Genomic DNA, 8,476 nt, shown 5'->3' on the forward strand with positions numbered 1-8,476 from the left:
TCCTTTCTTGGATAAGAGGAATGTACCGCAATGTATATCGCTGCATAACGCGTCTAGATTCATCTTTATGGCCCATGTGCATCATTGTATGCTTGAATGACACCGTGTGTGTGGTTATGATTGTGTCATTGGGCATTGCATGATACCTTCTCCGAGGGACTTAGTATCCCCTCTTGAGCATGTTGGATGCTTGGAATTGATGCATGGTTGATTGTGTGATTCATGCATTTGGCACTACATGAAAAATAGAAAAAAAGGACGGATTTAGAGACGGTTCTGGACTGTCTCAAAAATTGGTTGGTTTAAAGACGTTTTAGAGATGGCCGTAAACCGTCTCTAAAATTTTAGACGGCCCCTGACCATCCTTAATATTGTCTTTAAAATTTCAACGTCCCCAAATCATTTAAGACGGTCATTGACCATCTTATATAGGTCATCTGAGACGGTCATTGGCCGTCCGCATTAGAGACGGTCTTTGACCGTCTTATATGCAGTCATCTGAGACAGTCATTGGCCGTCTCTATTAGAGACGGTCATAGGCCGTCTTTTATTTGTAATCTGAGACTGTCAAAGACCGTCTTTATTAAAGACGATCCTTAGCCGCCTTATAGCCCTGTCAAAGACCGTCTCTATTAGAGACGGTCCTAAACCGTCTTATAGCCCTGTCAAAGACTGTCTCTAATGTTGAGGTTAAAAATTAACAAGCTTAAAAAAATTATGAATTTCGCAAAAAAAAAATAGTTGAAAAGCTTAGAAAAATAATTAACAATGTTTAAGAAAATTTTAAATTTTGAAAAAAAACTGTAATTTTATAAAAATTTAGATTTTGAAAAAAAAATCGATAAAAAAATGATATTTTGAAAAAGAAAATTTAAACAATTAAACAAAATTGTGAAAAAATTGATAAATTGTAAAAAAAATATATATATTTTAAAAAAGAAAACTAAATTTTGTAAAAAAAAGTGTTAAATTTATTTATAATAAAAATGATATTTAGTTAAAAGAGTAAAAAAAAATATACATTTTGAAAAAAAAAAAAGAGTTAAATTTATTTGTGAAAAATAAAATTACTAAATTATTAGGCACATCCACTAATTGAACCTTTAATTGTTTTTGGACAATCTAATCAATTCAAATTGAAGAGTAAATAACTTCAGATGTTTCAATCAAATTTCACTGAAATTGTTGATCAATCTTGCATACCCAATATCTTTCTCATATGTAGCCTGATTAAGGCGAGTAACTAGTCAAATTAAGAGTATTGATAGTAAAATAGAGTGAATGGACTAGACATGTAAAATGGGCCAAATATTCTGGTTAAAATTGTGACCCAACTTACTGACCTCATAAGAACCTAAGAATTGATGTTAGTAAGTTTTGTGGGCCCCATCATGATGTGTGTCGAACATCAACACCGTGGATTTGATGTGTCCCCTTTAGGTTATGAGATATCTCAAAAATCATCGGTAAACGAAACTCAAGTGGGCCATACCATTTAAAACTATGTGAAGACATCCTAAAAAATATAAAAGCACTTGGTAGGGCCTATATGAGTTTTGGATGCAGTTGAAACTTGGTCTGACCCCTCATCCAAGTGGGACACACATAATGAGTGGGTTGGATATATGAATCACATTTAGGCAGGCCCAATATGTGATTATGAATGTTTAAGGAAACCTTTCTCCACTACATTTAAGTGAGTTACTCGTTACCTTTACCAGAGTAAACTCTGTGGGGTTCACCGTTATTTATTTATTTTATCCACTATTCATCCATGTTAATAGATAATTTGAGGTCTAAAGAATAAAAAGGAAGCATATCCAAAGCTCAAGTGGACCGCACCACAGGAAATAGTGTGATTGAACCTCTACCATTTAAAATTTCTTGGAGGCCATAGAAGTTTTGGATCAAGCTGATGTTTGTGTTTTCTATTCATTTATATATTTTTGATATTATGAACAACCTTTAACTGTTTTTGGACAATCTAATTAGTCCGAACAGGAAGAGTAAATAACTTCAGATGTTTAAATCAAAATTCACTCAAATTGTTAATCAATCATGTTTGTCCAATATCTTTCTCATATGTAGTATGCTCAAGGCGAGTAACTAGTCAAATTGAAGGTAATGATCAGTAAAATAGAATGAATGGACGGTGTCGATATACATAAAATATATTAATGTGGGCCCTACACCATTAGAGTAACACCCATGAAGGAGTTACCTAAATAGTGAAATGGTACTATAAGAGGTCACCTCATGGGAACTTTCCCTGAGGTTAATCTGTGCACCCCACTATGATGTGTGTAGAACATCAACACCATGCATTTGATGTGTCCCTTTAAGTCCAAAAATCAGTTGTATACGAAACTCAGGTGGGCCATAACATCTAAAACTATGCAAAGACATCCCTAAAACATATAAAAGCATTTGGTGGGATACACATAATGAGTGGGTTGGATATGTGAATCACATTTAGGCAAGCCCAGTATATGATTATGAATGTTTTAAGGAAACCCCTCCCCACTCGATTTAGGTGAGTTACAAATTACCCTTAGCATACTGAGTAAATTCTGTGGGGTCCACCATTATTTATTTATTTTATCCACTCCGTTCATCCATGTTAACAGATAATTTGAGGTCTAAAGAACAAAAAAGAAGCATATCCAAAGCTCCAGTGGACCACACCACAGGAAATAGTGTGATTAAACCTCTACCATTGAAAATTTTTTGGAGGCCATAGAAGTTTTGGATCAAGCTGATGTTTGTGTTTTCTCTTCATTCATATTTTTTTGATATTATGAACATGTTGGATGACAAATAAACATTATTGTGGGCCCAAGGAAGGTATTAACGATGGAAATCATTATTTCACATTGTTTCGTGTGGCATAGTTCACTTAAGTTTTGGATTTACCAAAAATTTGGGATCAACCCACATTATTCATCCATTTTTCGAGATCATTTTAGAGAATTATCCAAAAAATGAATCATATCCAAAGATTAAATGGACCGCACCACAAATAAGGGAAACGGATTGGCTACTCCCTCAGACACCGGCCAATGGTTGGTGGTTGGTGCTCTATGGGCCCTACCATGATGTATGTGTTTAATCCATGCTGTCCATCTATTTTTAAAAATCATCTCACGGCATGAGACTAAAAATGAGGTATATCTCAATCTAAAATGGACCACATTACAAGAAACAATGTTGAATGAGCGTCAACCATTAAAAATATTTTGGAGGCCATAAAAGTTTTGGATCGAGATGATTTTTGTTTTTCCCCTTCATCTAGGCCTGTATGACTTAATAAACAAATTGGATGTCAAATAAACAGTATAGTGGGCCTTAGGAGGATGGTGTGGTCCACCCGAGATTTATATCAAGCTCATTTTTAGGGATCAATCCTAAAATGACGTTAAGAAATGGATGGACGGTGGGGATAAAACATATACATCATGGTGGGACCCATAGAGCCTACCAGATCCAAAGTTCAATGCTACCATATCCAAAGCTCATCCAGTTATTTTTTTATTGTGCAGTGATAATGTGTGAGTTTTGTATTTGATGTAAAATAGTGGTGACTCATTCAAAACAATAGTAGCAATGAGATGGTGTTATCCAGACCATCTAAATAATGGGTCTAGTTGTAAATGGCTAATATTTATACTTTTGTCCTATATAAGACTATCTTAATCATCTGTAAATGGTCCATTATATGTATGGCTTTTAATATAGTTTATTTTATAAATGATGAAAAACTCACAATTGTCTGATTTGAAAGTTACATTCATTTTAGAAGAGGATTTCCGAATCCATCTTCCAAGTAGAGGAAGCCGCTCCTTCATTCAAACAAAAGTCGATGGAGTTCCTCTTTTGACATTCATTTACGCTGCTAGGAATTTGCGATCGGGAGATCTTCAGGTACCTTGTTTCAATTTCCTCCTCTTTTTCTTTCTATGATTTATCATAATAGAAGAAAATCTCTGCATTTTGGTGTAAATTTTCTGGAGTAGCGATTTTTGGGGTTTCATATACACCATTTGATTTTTCCATGGGTTTTGCATTTTCTTTCTTCCGAATTTTTTGGTTTTCTCGAGTTTTTTTTTTTCATTTGAATGTCTCAAGGTCAAGCCCCTAACAGCTTTGGCTATGATTGATGAGGGGGAGCTTGATTGGAAAATAGTTGCAACATCGTTGGACGATCTGAGAGCTTCGCTCGTGAATGATGTTGCTGATGTTAAGAAACATTTTTCGGTATGAAATATTATCATTATTTTCTCCTTTGATAGTAGGTATTTTACAAATTTTGGATTAGTTATAATGTTGTGTCCTTTCTGGATATTGGAGACAATATTAGATTTGTAATCATTTCCATATATCTGTGAGCATAGCCCACATGGGATGTCTGCCAAATGTGGATGGGAGCTTGTCTACCGGCAGATGAGAAATGATTGAATTGGACCCAGCACTTTATCATCACATTCTTATGGAGCAGATTTTGAGGATTGGGGTGTTTAGCCCATCTTATCATGTCAATTTTGTGGAATACATGGGCTCTGCTTCTGTGAAATGCAGATGTCCTCGTTGGATGATAGCAGTGAGACCACTCTGGGTCACCTGTTGGATGGTCAGATGGTCCTGCATCATTAGTGCTTTTTAATTTTTGAGGATGGAGATTGAAGTGGCATAATCCATATATCGTATTTGCAAATGTTTGATCATTGTGCGCTAATGCATAAGACTCCTTCACTTTGATTATATGGATAGATATTTTATTTCAATGAATGTTGACTTCATTTTCTTCTCATATGATTTTTTCAGCTTTCCTGCTATGTAGAAATTGTACTGATGCCACCATCATATGATGAAATGAAGATTCAACTTTTTATTGTCATTTGTCATCTCTAGTGATACACTAAATCAGTACTCACATGTAATGTATCATCTAATACACGCTGACATGTCTCATTTTGGAGTTTGTTGATACATGTCTGGAGACTGCTGCTTATTTCTTATGATGTGATTTGAACCATGAAAAACTTTGTTAAAAGTAGATGAGACACATTCAATGGTCATTTTCATTCACAACTCGGAATTATCCTCTGGCCCTTGATTTCATCTATCAGTTTGCTTTGATGCAGGGAACTCTCATTGTAATTCGGGACTGGTTTAGAGATTACAAGATTCCAGATGGAAAGCCTGCTAATAAATTTGGTCTTGGCAATAAGGCGGCCAGCAAGGTATATCTACTTTTGGTTCTGTTGTAACTTTCGACCTTTTCAATCTTTGGGAAGTCAACTTACCATGTCAGCGGGACAATTACATTTAGTCATGTGATTAGCTAGATGTCCATTAGCTGGCTGTTAATTTTGACTTATAGCCTACCCAATGAGTAGATTGGCCCAATTTCTATAACAAGTTTCATGGTATGTGACTCACCTTTTGCATGTATTGAATATTTTGCAAATGCAACTTTGTTGGGAAAAAATGCAGAATGTGAAAGTTCATATATAGTTGCTATATGTGATGATTTTGTGAATGCAACTCTGCCCTCCAATCATGTGCAAGGTATGTGCTACCCTCCAAACATGTGGATGGTCTTGACTGACATACATGAATGCTAAATGCACCATTTAAGAAACAGTGGATAGCATATGTACAACTATGCTATTTTGAAGGATTGCAAAAGTCACATCTTTTTTTTTTTTTGAATGCAATAGTTGTGATTTTTTACATTCACTGGATTGAATCTGAAATGGTTTTTTATGTTTTAATTTTATTATGATTTTTATTTGTTCTTGCATTAATAAATGGAATGTTGCTTTTCAGATTCTTTTCGTTGAATTCAGATTGTTTTTATTTTTATTTTTATTTTTAATTTGTTGAATTTATTTATTTCGGGTTAAGTGAGAGAATAACAACATTCTTCTTTTTCTTTTTCTTTTTCTTTTTGATGAGTAGACCAACCTATAAGGTAAGAGTCCAACATCATGGCCCCAACACCCATCCACCTCTTCCAACAGGTGCACCCGGCCCCATCAATTATTTTAGATGTACAGAATATCAATTTCGTTCAAATTATAAGGTGGGCCACACACGAATTCTTATTTTTTTGGGTGGCGTATAATTAGATCTTTACAATGGATTGCCGACCTAATGATCCTATCAGCCTCAATTTTGAGCCATGAAATCTACCAAGTGGGGTTTAACTGATGAGTGATTCTAATCTTAAATAAGTATTCTTAGCTTATGAGTGTAAGCTTAGGGCACTTTTAAATTATATTCCTGGGAGTCATTCTCATTCTATAGTTTGAAAAGAAGAAAGACAGTTGGGTCCGCATTAGCATTCCCCAGTGCAACGGCAACCACTTTCCTTTTCTCTAATTTATTCCAATCTACTATGATGTAAAACCCAGTCTACCTAGGTATGAAACATCATAGGGTAATAAAAATATCTTAAATGTATATTTGTATGATAGATAACATGTGTTCGCTTGATTGATTTAAATTAAACATATATAGGAAATAAATATATTTTTGCCTCTTTTTTATTTTATATATATATGGGTGGAGGTAGCAAGAAACCAAGAACTGTGACAATTAGGAGTGGGTCAATTCAAGTTGAAGGCTCTAAGGGAGAGGCCCCAAAGGATATGGGTGGAGGTAGTAAGAAAAGACTTGAGGAACTATGGTTTAACTGAGGATATGGTCCCTGATAGGTCGGAATGCGTAATAGGATTTGTGTAGGTGGCCTCAGTTATTCAGGATAAGGCTTAGATGATGATGATCTAATCATAATAACATCAAAACTACAATTATAATACCGAAAACAATGAAAATGGTTGAAGTATTATCCAAGGTTCTATGTCAAATTGCAGCTACATGTCCATTGCAGTTGCTTAACTACCTGAAAATGAATGAAACCAAACTGTGAGTTATTCTCATGGGTAATTTAAGTACCTCATTTATTGCATTTGTTTAAAAAAATCATTATCTTATACACTGCTATGTTTTATGTGTGATTATGCGTGTTATATCCTGAAAATTTCCTTCCTGATTTAGCACTAGGTCTTCCCTGTCAATGGCCTTTACCACTATGCTGTTTTTCATTCAAACACAGTTTTGACACCTTTGCAGGAAGTAGCTGAATTAGTAAAACATGACTTTGGGAGCATTGACATCCTTGTGCACTCTCTCGCCAATGGCCCAGAGGTACAGTAGTAACTATATTATTCATGCCCCTTCTCATGTTTATGTTTACTGTTTTCGTCTATCATGTAATTTCCTTTATAGGTCAGTAAACCTCTATTAGAGACATCCCGAAATGGATATCTTGCAGCGATTTCAGCATCAAGTTATTCCTATTTGTCATTGCTCAAGCATTTTGTTCCAATAATGAATCCAGGCAAGCTTCTCAGAGAACCAAAAAAAAAAGGAAAAAAAAAGTGGGCTACTTGATTTTTTGGCTAGCTAGGGTCATTTGCACTGTGGGACCACTTGATGAATGGCTGAGATTGGCACCATGTGCCTTGTTGGAACTTGCGGCTTGGTGTAGATGGGCTGCCTAGCCAACCTCTATATTTGTATGCATGTGCAGTCAACTTACCATATGAACATGTGGTCCATGTAATGTTGCAGGAGGTGCATTAATTTCTCTCACATACATTGCTGCTGAAAGGATCATTCCTGGGTAACTTGATTTACACACCCTGTGATTTTAGCAGCCCATGTAAACCAGAACTATTAAAGAAAGGATTCTTATTGTTGTGTTGTTCTTTATATATTAATGCAAACAGATATGGTGGGGGCATGAGTTCAGCTTAAGCTGCTCTAGAGAGTGATACCAAGGTGAGATTTTTGTAGCTGGCTAGTCTGCTACCTTCAATGCAAAATATATATTTTCCTGAAGCTAATGGGGCTGTATTTATAACATTTTTTGATTTTTACAGGTAAATTCATTTTTTCTTATTCCTTATATTGTTTTCTAGTTATATTTGTGTTGGTTTCAGAGTACAGGTAGCAATAGAAAGTGTTGGTCGATTGTGGCTTATAGACAAAGGGATGAGTAACCAACAATACGAATATGGGAGGCCTTCCCCAGGTATCCAGATGCTTTTAGATATAATTATGTTGTTTTTAAATGTATTAGCTCGAAATTGATGGAGCAGACCCGGATGTGCGTCGGAGCTATCCGGATGTTGAGTGGGGGTCCCTAGAAGGTGGGAACCGCTGTTATGACCATGATGAAGCTATCCATTTCTTATGGACAGCATTGGAGTGGCCTGGCCATTTGGACAGACCATGTTTATGTATTTACTCAAAATTGATAGAGCAGACCTGGATGTGCGTCGGAGCTATTCGGATGTTGAGCGGGGGTCCCTGAAAGATGGGAACCGCTCTTATAACTATGATGAAGGTGTTCATTTTCTATGGACAGCATTGGAAGGGCCTGGCCAATTGGAGCAGGCCGTGTTTA

Source organism: Magnolia sinica, chromosome 5 (genome assembly GCF_029962835.1).
Source record: "Magnolia sinica isolate HGM2019 chromosome 5, MsV1, whole genome shotgun sequence".
In the NCBI taxonomy this organism is placed as follows: Eukaryota; Viridiplantae; Streptophyta; class Magnoliopsida; order Magnoliales; family Magnoliaceae; genus Magnolia; species Magnolia sinica.